Consider the following 16,718-nt stretch of genomic DNA (forward strand, 5'->3'; position numbering starts at 1 on the left):
TTCCCTGTGAATGTTCAGAACTGTTTTATGCAACTAGATTGTGTTATTCTGCCTGCTTAAGCTGCTGTATACACTGCTCTCAGGATCTTGCTATAACAATGCCACCGTTTGCTCCATACTTTCTTAAAGAGACAGTAACCATTTTCAGCAAAAGTGCAAAATGTCTCAGCAAGGCTCTTTGCAATATTTTGCAACTGAATCTAAGCAAGTGCACCATGCACCAGTGCTCACAGACATTCAGGGGGAAAACCCCAAGTATACTGCAGAGCATAGTGTCAGACCCAAGCACATACTAACATCATCTCAAAAGTCTAGAGAAAGCTAGACTTTTTTTTAGCTGTCTGCTAAATATGCTACCTTCTTAAGGGACACTAATATAAAGGAATCCTCAGTAGAGCTAAGCAAAACTTTGACCAAGAGAGAGACCTTTTAGTGCATAAAGAAAGCAGAGCTCAGGATTTCACACCTGCAAGAGACCTGGTCTCACAGATCCACATCATCAAGGCTCTCATCACGAACTTCTAAAACCTCTCATTCTAGGACTCGAGTTTATCTCAGTTTGTTATTAAAACAAAGTTGACCAAATGCCCATCCCCTGCACTCCCTGCACTGCCAGATGATGGTGTGATGGCTGATTCTGTTATTGCTTTTAAGAATGGCTTGGATGATTTTTTTGGACAGACATAATATCAAAGGCTTTTGTGATACTAAATTCTATAGTTAGTATACATATGGGTATATATAATTTATTTGAGGGTATGGAGGGGTGTGTGCATGGATTCTGTGTTTCATTTGCAGGAGTTGAACTTGATGTCTTTTTTCAACCTGATTTAACTATGTAACTATGTAATGCACAAATTCCCTTTGCTAAAAGAGAGGCAAGCCTTAGAGCAGAGATGCAGACTGAGGCCGCACACCATCAAGCAGAAGTGGCCCGTAAAAAGACAGAAATGGAAGCTGAAAAAAAAATTCTTTAAATAGAAAAGGAAAGAGAATCAGCTATTGTAAGGTTAACAGTCCTTGAACAAGCACTGGAAGAAGTGCTAGACATGACTGCAGTATCCCAGCAGAGGCTGGAGATCCTGTTGAATGTACAAGTAAATACATACCGAACCAGAATGCATCTATATCCAACCAACCAAGCTTACAACATTACAATCCCTGAAACCCACAATACAGGTCAGTCTATTTTACCTGTTACCACTAACACTGCTGTACCTTACATTGCACAACAAGCCGAACGGCCAGCACAACAACAGGTCAGCAACACAGATGTGGTCACACATTCGAAGTAGGTGCATTTAGTTTTAAAAGAAGAAAGGAAAAAGCTGATTGGAACTGACTGAACTGAACAGTGGAAAACAATTCAGGGGGATATATTTATTAAAAGTGAAGTTAGAGATCACCACAGTCCTCTAGGGTGAAATTCTGCCACTCTCCATTCATTTTTATCGGATTTTTAAATGAGTATTTATCAATGGGTGAAAGTGAAAGTTCATCCTTTGATAAATATGCCTTTCAAAATACCATAGAAATGAATGGAGAGTGGCGGAATTTCACTCTAGTAGACTGTGGCGATCTTTAACTTCACTCTTTGATAAAATATACCCCAGGGAATTCTGTGAACCAATGCAAATCCTGATTTAGGTATAATGACCTATAGTAACAGATAAATAGTAAATGCATGCTGTTGAAAGTGTTTTCTTTGTTGATACAAAACTATTACAGTTAGAAATTTTATTACATACATTGCACATTGATGCAAACATGCCATTGTTTGTCTGGTGTGTGAGCCATAAAATACATTTCCAGGTCTGCAAAACTTATATTGAATACTTAAAAAGGAAATGTTGCTTGCATTGTGCATATTTTTCCTGTTAAGGACTAGTTCTTTCCCCCACAAATATCTTGTTTATGTAATTACTGGGAAGATTATTACAATTATTGTCTGTGCTGAGTGGTGAGAGGTTGATAAGCTATTGTGAAGCACAAGTCACAGTATATATTATCCACAAAGCAGGGGTGAGCTGTCTGATAAGGGACAGAAATACTTCCCTTTGATACATCCAATGCTTTACATCCTTTCTGTGATCAGACGAGAAGTAATGAAGTTCTATCCTAGCATTTATTTCATATTACAAGAATGAAAAAGACACCCAAGTACAGAAAGGACAGTGTCCGCTTTTCATAGTGAGGAGTGATGAAGGAGAAAGGAAATAGGGAGAGGACAATAGTGTGATGACATGTTACATAATTGTCATTATATCTTATATGAGCTATTGATTTTACAATTTCAAATCTACAGGCCTGGAACAACGCTCTAAAAATGGTGTATAGACACGTGCATGTTGGGATTATCTGGTGAGTTTGAATTAGTGAGATTAATGAGATAATTATCAATTTGGGTTTTCGTTCAATTTCATCTCGATTTTTATTTGTTATTTTAATGATAAATAAGGCAAAATCATGGATGGGAGTTCGGTCGAGCTTTGTTTAATAAAAAATTAGATAAAATCAGATTTTATGTGTCTGAGACGCAACTTCACATTTTAGTGAATTAGCATAGTGTAATGAATTTATGCCTGGTGAAGTGCTTGCTGGCGAAAATTCGCCCTTTAATGAATTTGCCCCTAAGGGGGTGATTTATCAAAGGTCAAGTTGTAAAGGTTTGTGAGCTCTTTTATACCTTGAATAAACTCACAACTTGAATGTTTTCTCATTCATGAAAAAAGAAGAAGAACTTGAATCAGTGAATTTGGGGTGAAAAAAAAAACAAACATCATGAAGGCTACAGACACCTTCAAATAGTTCAAGGGACCTCTTCCGTTGACTTCTACATGACCTCGACAGGTAGTATCTGGAGTATTTTTGGATTCAAGCTATTTTTAACTTTGGGATATAATACATCTCGAAATATTTTAGTTTTTAATCCGAGTAACTCTAATTTTTCAACTTTTAAATTATAAGCACCATTGAACTGAGCCCTCTTCACCTTCTGTATTGACTAGTGTTTGCGTGTTTGGGGTATACACTTTTCTATTTACTTACAATAATGCTGCTGCTCTGATTCCATAAAAATATAATACAACAATATCGTGGAATTGCCTGAAAAGGTTGCTCTGAAATAGAATATGTGCCCCAGATAGTATTCCTGCCGCTGTGGCACAGATTCACATCTAGCTAAGCCCTAAAGCAGCTGTCTTCATGCATATGTAAATAAACCCCACTGTTCAGTAACTCAACACTTTACAGGGAGAATTAAATCATGGGCAGAACAAAAACACTTAATACTATAAAGATGTGTTGTATTTTTTGGGCTTCGTGGCCAATTACGAGGATGTGCGAAATGATTTACATTCTATGGCCCACATATAAGCGAGAAACAATTTTGTACACAATTCACGACAGACCTTTCCTCCTTGTTCATGATCTGTCATTGGTGGAACATATCCAGTGGTGCATGCTTTGTTTTTCCTATGTGATGGAACAGTGTGACGCAGTTCCATACATGGTCCTAAATTGATCTTTAACATTTTTTTCTTCTAATTCTTAGGGAATGTACAATATTACCCATGGCTATGCAGCTGCACTGTACATTCCACCATTGCAAGATTTAAGTGCATAGCATAGATCCATAGACTATTGCTCATAACACAACAGGCATACATGCCACCTTCACATCATTTGCAAGTAAGAAGAGAAGTTTTCACTTGCCAAGTTTTTCAGGGTCTATTGAGACATGGACCTGTCACTACAGACAACAACAGTGCCATTACATAGCAGCCCAAATATTTCCCATACTGCATGTTTAATGGCTGGATTATATTTAAATTATTTCATACAAAAAAGTCTGTGTAGCTTTAAACCAGACTAAGGAACCATAAATATCAATTTGATGGTCACATCTCTCCCATGTCGAATAGCTCTGGACAAGAATGCCTATTAGGTTGTACATGGGTAATGTGTTTTTATGGTGTTAATCCATATGGTATTATGGGTAGTAATATGCATCATGTTTGAGGATTTCTGACAAGTAACCTCCAACCGTCTTCAGAGCCCTCAGAGCAACCACTTCTACCCTGAGTTACAGCTCTAGACTGTTTCTCACTCCTCTTATTAGACAATTAAAACATTTGACTTTCACTGGTTTCCTGATTGTTTGGGGGGTGTTAAGCCATCTTTGGTGTGACTTGCTTTTCCTGATGACCTAAGACATGCAAATAGCTAGAAAATGTAAGTTCTATATTAATTATGCCAAGTACGTTAGTAGCTAAATGCGATTTTTTTGTTTTTGTAGAGAAAATTTTTTTTGTATCTGGAAATGTTATTCTTACACACTTTGATGAAGCCCAGTGCTGTTTTATTAATGATTATAAATTCTCAAATCAAAGAAATGTATTGATACATTATCCACATTAGTATTAAGTGTTCAACAGGAAGAGATTTCATAGACTACTGGAGGGTAGCAGTTTATAATCATCTTGCCTATGGCAGTCTTTTTTTAGAATCATTGTAGCACGTATTTAAGTCACTTGGGCATGTATGCGAATAGTAAACAGTAAGGCTAATGGTAAATGTGCATTGTTTTTTTGGGAATTATAATGTTCTTCAACATTCTATAACCATATCGTCCATCATGTGGCCCTCAGGCCACTTCATTTTAACTGGACATTGAGAGGGCCTCAGGTAGTGATGGAGGTTGATTTTACAGTATGAGATGCAGGTTGTGATAGTAAAAGATGACAAAACTTGCCCGAAGATTAGTGTAGAAAAAAGGTGCAATGGAGTTGCTGAATGGTTATCCCACAGACTGTGATCGATTGCTACAAAACTAGTTTGCATGAAAAAAAAAGGGCAGTGACATACAGTATGTTCTTCGATAATAAAATATAGTATAGTGTAGAATAGGAATATACTACTGGTTTACAAAATAACATTACAAAGGGAAGCTACTATGTCTCAGCATTTATAAATTCACCCTATCCAATACCAACCATGACCACAGTTGTGTCAGGGTCTACCCAATTCCTGGTAAGCCCTGTTCTTTTTAAGGTCAGTCCTATTTTGTACATTGGGGCTTTGGGAAGGTATATCACCAGAAGACACTTCTTCTACAGCAGAACAGTAGATCATTTCTAATAAGTAAACCTGAATACCAAGCCCTGGCAGAGTAGCGTTGATCTATTAACTAATGTGACCCAGTTTACCTTTTAGATAACACTAGGATCTCAAAGCCCTACATTTTACTTATGGCCCAGTATAAGTATAACATGCGGGACTTCACATGACATGCATTATAGGTTTTTAGGAGTCCCTCAAAGACAGACACCCCTTACAGTCCTATTCTTGATGACTGCCCTCTATAGCACTTAGTTGTAAGACCCAGGACACAGACCCATTTTTTTCCATATATGATAAAAATAAAGATGCAGTTAAAACCTGCACACATTTGACTGGTTTAATCGGGTTAATGAAGGATTCATGCTTTCACCTGACAAGGCAGGCACTTTATGAACAGGCTCTTAAATTATCCCTTGCTACATACAATTTAAGATGGTCTAACTAAAATCTTAATTAGGCCCATTATATGTTCAAGCAAATCATTCTGTTTCAATATGAATACATCTTTATATTTTTTACCAAAATCTAAGAAAAACACTAATGAAACAGCCTAAATCAAAGTGCTAATCCTGAAGTACAGCTGCACTTGCTCCTTCCATCTCGCATTATAAATAATTGACAAGATTTTCCAGGCAAATGGGCAGGTAATCACCAATGTCAGTCTTTGTTTTAAGGGCCTAACTGTTTTTGACTACTACTCATTATCCACAACTAGAATTGTGAAATGTAGGGCATATTTTTCAAGGCTATGTCTCTGTAGTCTCTATAGTTACCAGGAAACAAAAGGGAATTAGTCACTCTAGTTTTAGGAAATCTCAAAAGAATATTATATGACTGCAGGTCTTCTAACAGGTGAGATGAAGCAAAGACGGTGATGACATGAAGTTAGGATGGAATTACTGTGCAGCAGAATTATATGCCAGTATAAATATGCATTTCATACAAGTGCCAGTGGGGTGATGCATCAAAAAGCTTTCTCACATGTGACATATTCAGTTAAGAAATATTTTACTGCTCTTAGTTTTAGAGCAATGGAGCATGGAATAGGATGACTATCACAGGATGATCACATTTCTAATGGAACTGTTCATATATGAAGATGAGAATTAGTTGAATGAAAGTTGCTTATAATGATATAGTCTTTTTGCTTTAGGGTGGACATCAGCTTCCAAACATTGCTCAGAAAGCATAACCATACCTTAATTAGACATCATTAACAAACACTGCTCTGTAGGGAAGAACAATGTTGTTTGCTTAATTATCTGTTTTTCAACTCTTAGGGTAGGGGCACACTGGACAATTCAGGGAGAGTTAGCGAAGTTACCTTGTGAGGTAACTTCGGGCGACTTCTGAATACGAAGGCCGCGTGTGCCATGCCACAGGCAACTTTTCATTCAGCCGGCGAAAGACAGAGGGAAGGCTTTCTGGGAGATTGGTCGCCGCAAAGAAGAGGCGTTTAGTTGCCAGGCGACTAAATCTCCCCGAATTGCCCAGTGTGCCCCCTACCCTTAGAAGACCAAGATGCACCCCTCAATTATACAACTGACTCCCTTCAGCTTAAATTTAAACTCCACTGCAACTTTTCAAACTGCTTATTTATTTATTAATCTATTTATTTTGACTCGTCCACCAGACTGCCAAATGATGAAGTATGATTTATCACTACAGAGGGCACGTTTCTACTGCTCAAGAGTTCAATGGTGGAGATCTTTACACCAGGTGGTACTTCACATTACACATTGTGATGTTATTCAGTGCCCATACTCCTGATGAATAGTTCTTGTGCTTATATTGCTTCCAGATTTAATTGATAAAAGAACACACCCAACTTCTTATCTTCACTGGTTATTTCATTGTTGTATTTCTTGCTCAACTTCACCAATACACTTTATAAACATTTGAAACAGTGTTCTGTTGATCCGAAATGTTGTGTAAGCACTGAAGATAAAAATGTAGGTGTAGTCCTCCATCTGTTCCAGAATATATAGTGGATAATGAACCCCCTACTGTAATTTATATAGATAAAAAAAGTCATGGAGGAATTATGTGACCATATACATTTTTTTTATACAGGTCACGTAACTCAGAGGGAGGGAAACAGACAGAAGATTGATGGTGGATGGAGAGTAGGAGTGAGGTGGCACAAGACTGGAGAGGGACGTGGGGTTAGAGGAAGCAAGACTGGAGTCTGATAGATGGAGAGTGGGAGCGGCAGATGGAAAATGACGAAGAGTGACGGGGTAGGGGGGACATAGGGAGTGTGACTGGAGATGGAGGTGGAGCGAAAGAGGGAGAGAGATGCAGACCGAGCAAGACCGAACATGGAGGGGGGAGCAGAAGAGGGAGAGAGGCATGAGGGAGCAAGCAGCAGAGGACTGAAAGGGAAGGAAAGACAGCACAACTGCAGAAGAAGAGGAAGTGGGAGAAGTCAGATGTTAGGTGGACAGGCTGGAGAAAAAGGTGCGGGGCGAGTGACAACTGCTGTCTTTTTAAGTTATAAATGGCACATTCTGACGTAGAAACGCACCGTTTATATAGTGAATAAAGTACCCCCTCTTGTAAATTATAAGGATATAATCAGTTACGGAGGAGTTTCATGACCATATAAAACACAGGTCATACAGGTCATGGAACTCCAATGTAACTTCTAATATCCTCATATTTTGCAACTGGGGGTACTTTATTTTTTATAATACACAAATTTCAGTGAGTCATGTGACAGAAATTACATCAGAACTCACCGTTTATAACTGATGACATCAGAACTCACCATTTATAAGGATATAATTTACAAGATATTTATGGCTTTTGTGTATTATAAGGAAATAAATTACAGTCTGGCCCATAGGAATTTAGCTGATCTGTAGATTATATACTGTACATATATAGTGTGGGCATGACATTCCAGGAAGACCATGCAAGTATTCTTACATTTATGTTGTTTCCAGAGATATTTTGCAATTTTCAAGTGAGTCAGGATCCATCTCTATGGTTGCTGGACTGTAGCTCCTGTCATACTTTTTAACCCATGATAATATGCTGGAGAATATTATTTTTTATAAAATGGAAACTACTTTGAATGGACACACGAGGCACTAGAAAGCTTTAATTGTTTGTGTTTAATAAGCTCACTTAGATGAGTTTGCACATTTAAAACAGAACTCTTGGGTAAATGTTCTTGCATGATTTAACAGTAAAGATGCAATTTTGTATGTAGATGACTGTCAGCAATGCTGTAAGATGCAGAGAGAAATGTTTAATGTAAAACCAGCTCTGGCAGCATGCTTGACTAAACCAACTAATTCCTCCAGCCATTCAGGCCAAGACATTTTAAAGAATATAAATGCTGCAGATTAGTTTCTGGCCTCACAATATTACTAATGTCTATTACAGATCATATGTAAAGGAAATCTGTAGCATACTAATCCTAGCACTGAAGTATCGTAATACCCACTTAAAGGAGAAGCAAATGCTTTCAACACTTGGAGGTGCCAAATGTTAGGCACCCCCAAGTGATTGCAGTTACTTACCTTAAACCCTGGGCCGGTGCTCCTATCAGCAGAAAACTGCACCGGCCCGGGGTTATACCAGTGAGCACTGATGCAAGCACAGTGAAAATTATTTTTTCATGTCCCTGCAAACCAAATTCTGACCATTTATTTATGGCCTCAGGTCACATCGCTCGTTTCGCATTAAACCTATACAAGTCATGGCATGAGGGAAGGCAAATATCAAAAAACTGCAAAAAGCAGCAAATGAAAATCATTTTTCATTTTCATTTTAAAACTAAATACAGTGTCCTGAATTTTTAGACCATAACTGAGAAATGTAAAGGAAGGTTAACATCAACCAATGATGTTAATTGCTTTCCTGTTATCATAGATTGGTGCTTCGCTTCAAAAAACAACAAGCCCAGGGTACTGTTTACTGAATGTCATGTTACCATCTTATTGTGTTCTCTCCAATGTCCCCTGTGCCAGTTCTAAGAGGGCATGTATGCAATACAATAAATGTTGCTAAAAAAAATTCTATTCTGGGCATGCACTCACTCAACAGAGGAAGGTGTAGGCACAGTGATCAGCAGATAGTTTGTTGTTTGATTGAGGAGTTAAATTCTGTGGTAGGGAAAAAGCCTTCACAGTGCTAGGAAGTTGCGGACAGGTATTGAATGGGATTAACAGCATAAAATAGGATAGGTGGATGGGAGGTGTGTCACAGCAGGATATAAGGAAGTATAAAGGGAGGGCATAATGGGCAGGATAGAAGGAAGTACTCCTTACTTTCTACCTTGGCACCTGCCCACCTACTCTAGGGACAGGATCAATGGGTAGAGTGGTATACATGGCATTCTTATCTAGTAACAGTTTACATAGAAATGCTTTCTATGTGTGGGGGCACCTACTTATAGGAGAAGCAAATGCTTTCAGCACTTGGAGGTGCCAAATGTTAGGCACCCCCAAGTGATTGCAGTTACTTACCATAAACCCTGGGCCGGTGCTCCTATCAGCAGAAAACTGCACCGGCCCGGGGTTATACCAGTGAGCACTGATGCAAGCACAGTGAAAAATATTTTTTCATGTCCATGCAAACCAAATTCTGACCATTTGTTTATATGGCCTCAGGTCTAGATTTGTGGGAAGGCCACAAAAACGCAGGCCTAGAGTGGCAATACTTGGAAGTGATATCCTGCTTGCAGATCACTTCTGCACTAGTTTTCATAAGGGTTGTCCGGGTCAAAGCTGCCTGCCAGCTCAAAGTTGGTGTGAGCTCGAAAGGGATGGTGCAAGATGCAGGGGTGCAGGCCCAGGCTTTTACATTACACTGAGGCCCAAACAGCCCCAATTCAATTAAGAATGACTATCTATGGCATCTTACTACAGCCCCTTTGGCATTTGCCTGAATCCACAGATTGCTAGTCTGGGACTGCATAGGTGGGGGTGTGACTAACTGTGTAGTTTGTCCATCTACTAGATGGCCAGTAGCATTGATTCATATTTAATAAAGCAGATCTCAGTGGAAGTAAGACAAGGTACAGCTTCCCCCGCGTCCAAATGCACTGACGACCCATTCAAGAGACATCAGCAGATATGATTTTCAGTTTGGAAAAGCCAATAATAATCTGAGTGTGATAGGATGGTCTGGCAACACTGAACACATCGAATCGGCTAACTGTCCCACAGAATCCATGTGCATATGGCACTGTAAATCAGCCACAACCTCTTCTAAAACATCTTAACAATAAGCTAGCTAAAAAACTATTTTATCACAACCTAATCACAAGTGTCACCATGTGGTGGCTGAAAAACCTGTTTGTGAACACTGCAGGCCAGCCCCCATTGGCTCCTCTTTAGACATACCTCCATCTGCCTCTACTTTGCTTGCCTTCTCTTCTTTGTGACTAGCTCTTTACCCTAATAAACTACATCAGATAGGGCCAAATATACATTATTGTCCAAACAATGTTTGGCAAGTGTGGCAGGGACATGTTGTGAATCCCATTCTGTTACCATCAAAGGGCATCATGATAATCTCCATTAAAATATCCATCTCCATTTCAGGCATTTAGCTTTCTCTCTTCTATACTCACGATGATTCTCATTAACCTTAATAAGATGTGATCCATGGTTATTTCTGCAACTTTTTTCACCATGGCAGAACTTTACATGTACTAAAATATAAATACACTTTTCTTATCATTCCAATATCTGTAGTGAAAGTATATCTGGTGACTCATTCTTCACACTTTGTATCACATACACACCCTCCAGCAGATAGCACAGACTCCATGGGGTGTTAAGCAGTTCTGATTTCTCACTGAGCCATGTCATATTTGGCATACTTAGAGGGATGTTATCATCATAAAGGGAAAGTCTGACAAACATCGAGTGTTTTTAAAATGTTTTGTTAATTTTTATTCTAATATAATGTAAGGGTTCTTACTGTACTGTGAGATCACTACTTTTCTCTTTTTTTTTCCCCTCTTCCCATAAACGAGTGCTTCTACAAGCTTAACTAATTCTTAAATTGATCTTGCTCAGTTGGCATAGCGTATATGCTAATTATAGCAGTAGGATTTCCACTTAATCCATGCCTCCATTAAATAATATGTAAGGGAGACTTACAAATAAATAATATTTTACTGCCGATACATTATTATTAAAATCTTTAAGAGTTAAACAGCACTTTGTAGCAATAAAAGGAAAATGTGGATGAACGAAAGAACCTTGATATTTTAAATGCCAGTGAAAGAAAAAGGTATATTTATCAAAGAGTGAAGTCTGCAGTGTGAAATACCGCCTCTTTAGATTTTAAAAGGCATATTTATCAAATGGTGATAGTGAAAGCCTTTAGAAATCCCATAGAAATGAATGGAGAGAGGCGGTATTTCACTCTGGGGACTGTGGAGATCTTTAACTTCACTCTTTGATAAATATACCCCAAAGGGTGGTTGGTGACTATTTTTTTCTACTTTGGAAACATTGTTTGAGTTTTGAGGGATTGTGGTTTCTAGTGAATTTGATATTAGAAGGTCATATATTAATGGGACACTAAAACCAACTGTAAAGCTGCAGTTATAAGTTGATACATAGCTTAATTACACATGGAAAACAATTCATCAATTAGAAACTTACTGACCAATAACTTAATTACAAATACACGAGATTTCACTATTTAAAATACTGATGACCTGCACTATGTCAGCCATCTTGCTGTTATCTTAAATGTTGTGATTATTATGTCATTTTTGTCTTCATTTTATTACATTGGAATAAGACATGGGGATAAAGGAAAGACTTGTTTAAAGCTGGGAAACTGTGCTTATAGCTTCCAACTCCAGTTGCAGGAACAAAGAACATGCAATCAGATTAAACAGATCACATAGGATTCTCATTGGAGGATTATTTTGCAGTTGAATGCACTTATGGGCACTGGAGAGTGGGGGAAAAGATTGTTTAAGCAACAACCCTGGTGACAAAACACTTGAAAATACCTTTGTATCCCCATAGACTGAAATCACTGGAGGTCATTTATCAACACTGGGCAAATTTGCCCATGGACTGTAACCCATGGCAACCAATCAGATTGCTGCATCCATTGTTCTGCTTGCAGCTGGCTTTAAAAAGCTGATCACTGATTGGTTGCTATAGGTAACAGCCCATGGGCAAATTTGCCCAGTTTTGATAAATGAGCCCCACTGTATGTAAAACACTTAGGGGGTAATTTATCAAAGTCTGAATTTATCTCAATATTGGCTGCTACAAACTCCGAACTAAGCTGCTCAAGTTTTTAATGCCTAGTTATTATTACATTTTCCCGAAAATTACCTTTGTGGGAAAAGCTCTGATTTTCAAAAAATGTTCATGAATTTTCCCCGAAAACTCAGAAAACATAGTGAAATTGCCCTAAACCCCCGTCACAACCAAAAATCAATGGGACTGTTCCCATTGACTTTTATGCAACCTCGACAGGTTTAAGATGCCGTGTTTTTATATTCGGGGTTTAATAAATTCCGAAAAATGTGTGATTTTTTTTTAAAAGCCTATTATAACACAAAAAAAAATCACAATTTTTTTCTGATTTCGGGTATTTTCGGGTATTCGGAGTTTAGTAAATAACCCCTTAATACTCCAGTGCAAAAATGTTGCACCTCAGTCTGTATGAATCTCCTATACAGGAGAGGTGAGAGGTGGACAGCAAGCAAGCATACTGTACCCTGGAACACCCTTAGATTGAGCTTTTGGGAGTTCAGTATTTACTGTAACAATCGTTTATGGTTAAAAGAGCCTATTGCCAAAAATGATTTCCTCCACCTAAGGTGTGAGCTAATAGAGTGTGCCTTCAAGTTGGGGAAACAATGTTTTTTTGTTTCTTTGTTAAATGCCCCCTGCAAATACAATGCCACACACTAGGAGGGAGCTCTTGGTGCGGATGGGTGAAAGACTTTTGATGGTACAGGGCTCCTTTCTGAAAATGTAAACTACACTGTGCTCCTTGTCTGGAGTGTTTTTAAAAATGTATAGGCCCAAAAAGTCACAATTTTGGTCCTCTTAAAACTCTAGCATCAGCACCTGTGGTAAATAAGTTCTCGTGGTTTGATAACTGTAAATTATTTTGCCTCTTTAACAGTGACCAGCTAGAATGGTCTGTATGTGGAATAACTGAAAACATTTTTAGACCCCTGTACACAAATAAACAACTTAAAATTGCTTGTGGGAGGCTACAATACAAACTAAGCACTTAATATTGATTTCAGCCTTACAGCAGCAAGCAGCCCACACAATCTGAGCACTTTTTTTATTGCCGAGGTCGTTTCCCCCAACACACATGCTAAGGCTTCATCAGCCACTCAATAAAAGATAGAAATGTAACCTTGCAAAAAGCCTTTAATGCATTAGATAATAGCTTCTTCATCTCAAGCAGTTGTAAAATAGTTCCTTTGATTTTTCTTATCTGTCAGATTATATTCTTTTAGCAAAATCCTCAATAGAAATAAGGATAATTATTTCATGTGCAGCTTACTTTCTTTGTTTTGTTTAGAGTCTCAGTTAAAGTATACTCAATATGAAAATGTTCCGTTGCTTAAATTTACATAAATTTACTAACATTGGAGCTCTGATGGCCAGACTTGAATGCAGGCCTAACAACTCAATGTTTCAATGTTTAAGACTTAGTGGTGCTGTGATAGGATCAATGCAAATCAAAATAAGGCCACATGGCTCCTTCTCCAGTACCATATTCCTTATATCAGGGGTCCCCAACCTTTTTTACCTGTGAGCCATATTCAAATGTAAAAAGAGTTGGGGAGCTACACAAGTATGAAAAAATCCCTTAGGATGACAAATAAGGGCTGTGATTGGTTATTTTGGTAGCTCCTATGTGGACTGGCAGCCTACAGGAGGCTATACTTGGCACTATACTTAGTTTTTATGCAATTAAAACTTGCTTTCAAGCCTGGAATTCAAAAATAAGCACCTGTTTTAGGACACTGAGAGCAACATGCAAGGGGTTGGGGAGCAACATGTTGCTCACAAGCTACTGGTTGGGGATCACTGCCTTATATGATATAACAGAAGAGGTGGGATGAGATTATTTCCTAAAGTTGGCCTCACTCATTTTTTCTGATTGTTGTGATGGGTTACTGCCCAGTGTTTCTAAATAAGCCCCAGTGTTTCTAAATAAGTCTCTACCACCACTTATGTTGAGGTTTGATAATATGTTTGAGGTCATACTATACAAATATATCAGCAAGTCAGCAAGATAAATGAATTCACTCAATCATATCTTCTAGGCTTTTGATTTCACTGAGATCCTGTTATAACCATCTTCCAATTTGACATTAGTACAAATGTCTGCAAACTACATACAGTATATGAGGTATCCTATGAGTAATAGGGGTTGTAACAGTATCACAGCATAATATGTACAGGTGATTACAGCTTTACAATGCTCCACAGCACAAGTGTATATGTATTTGTACATGTATGTGGTTGAATATGTGTGTTTAAGATTGCTTTGTTTACATACTAATAATAGTAATATATTACCATAGGATAGCAGGATAGAATGGTACAAGGAAAGAGGTACAATAACACAGATACTCTAACACAAAATTATAAGAAACAGAATAAAACAGAATGGGTCAGAATAACCTTAAAATTGCATGGTGTTAAGTACAGGTCATATCTAGGGGATATGCCTGCTGCACAATGCCATTGGTGACAAATAACAGCTGTCCGTGTGTACAGAGTATTGGGGGGCATTATTCTGTTTGACTATTGACATTTCCAAAGTAACGCCAATATTACACCTTTACAGAACAGACCGCTGTTGACTAAGCATTCGCATTACAATAAGCATAACTATTACATATATATTTATACAGTATATAAATATATATATATATATATATATATATATATATATATATATCTCAGTCCATGAAAGCACATGGAGCGGTACGATGGCTCCATGTGAGCCGAAACGCTTTGATACACCATGCACAAATAAAGATAGAGTGATACACGCTTGATGGGGGTTGCTATGAGTGCTTTCATGGACTGCGATAGATTACTTTGGTTAGCACCCGGCGAGTGACTCGTTGATTGGTGAGTGCCGACAAATCTTAAATATACTGTATGTAAAGTGACAAATGATATGTAAAAACATGCTCCTTGTTCATTGATAGGGGCAAATTATTTATCAGGGAGGAACACAAAGACCATGAATGGGATTTGACAAATACATCTTTATACAATGTACTGCCAATATTGTCAGTACATGATTAAAAATCAAGTCACACCATTTGATGGTATAACACATTATTTAACACCTTGCGCTGCTTTACTGCTACTATCAAACCACAACAATGCACCTGCTGCAAGTCCAATGAGAATTTATGCACACTTTTAGTGCTCTTGCATTTGCAGCACAGGGGCAAAAAAAATGAACACTATAGGCTATATCATATTCATACCCGCTGTATCACCAACCCTCTCTTCCTGCCTCGAAAACACACACCTAAAGTGTTTTCGATAACTCTCATTTCCACTTCCATGAGACCGGCAGTGGCTTCTCTCCCTCCAATGGACAGGACAGAGCTTTGCCCTGATGAGCAGTCCATAAGATGTGCCTCTCCGATAAATATAATGGCTAAAATACCCCTGTACAACCAGTACTGATCACCCTAGGTTTGTCGGCAAGAAAGCATAAGAGTAACAGAACAGCTAAACTTTTAGGCTGTCTCTTCTTCCAAATCAGTAACTCCTCTATCTTCTTCTTGACCAGAGCATTAAGCCACAGTGCCTACAGGCAAGCATGTAACCAGCTAATTTGGCTTCAGAATGGCTAATTACTAATACGGTGCAAGGAACCAGCTATGCATTTACATTATTGATGCTTTTTATTTAAGTGGTTTGGTGAAGATTTAGCCACTCCAAGCCTTCAATAAAATATAACATACATAATAGACTTTTCCTTGGCTTTCTCAGATTGCTCTTGATATCAGGCCTTATAAAATCACATCCCATAATGGCTTAGGAACATTATTCTTCATCTAAAAGGCATGTCAGGCTATTTTCCAAGCTTCTGGTGCCCACATGTGAGATCATGCCTCCATTACATGGTTGAACTAGTCTCATGGGAACATGAGCTGTCACTTGCTATTTGTATTGATGATGATGCAAACAATAATGTGGCAGGATTTCACAAAACAGAAATGATTGACACATAAGTGCCTGAGATGCTATAGCAACTTAACTCTTTTTATGGTCATAGTAGAATAGATTGGTAGATAAGATTTATGTATAGTCTAATGGCATGGAAAGAAAATCACATCGCTCATTTCGCATTAAACCTATACAAGTCATGGCATGAGGGAAGGCAAATATCAAAAAACTGCAAAAAGCAGCAAATGAAAATCATTTTTCATTTTCATTTTAAAACTAAATACAGTGCCCTGAATTTTTAGACCATAACTGAGAAATGTAAAGGAAGGTTAACATCAACCAATGATGTTAATTGCTTTCCTGTTATCATAGATTGGTGCTTCGCTTCAAAAAACAACAAGCCCATGGTACTGTTTACTGAATGTCATGTTA

General features: G+C 38.1%; 1 protein-coding gene across 4 annotated transcripts in view; it reads right to left on the minus strand.

Moving 5' to 3' along the window:
- Window positions 1–16,718, minus strand: part of LOC108701357 (sodium channel protein type 2 subunit alpha) — a 116,586-nt gene that overhangs the window by 64,988 nt on the left and 34,880 nt on the right. The window lies entirely within an intron of this gene.

This window comes from Xenopus laevis, chromosome 9_10L, assembly GCF_017654675.1.
Source record: "Xenopus laevis strain J_2021 chromosome 9_10L, Xenopus_laevis_v10.1, whole genome shotgun sequence".
Taxonomy (NCBI): Eukaryota; Metazoa; Chordata; class Amphibia; order Anura; family Pipidae; genus Xenopus; species Xenopus laevis.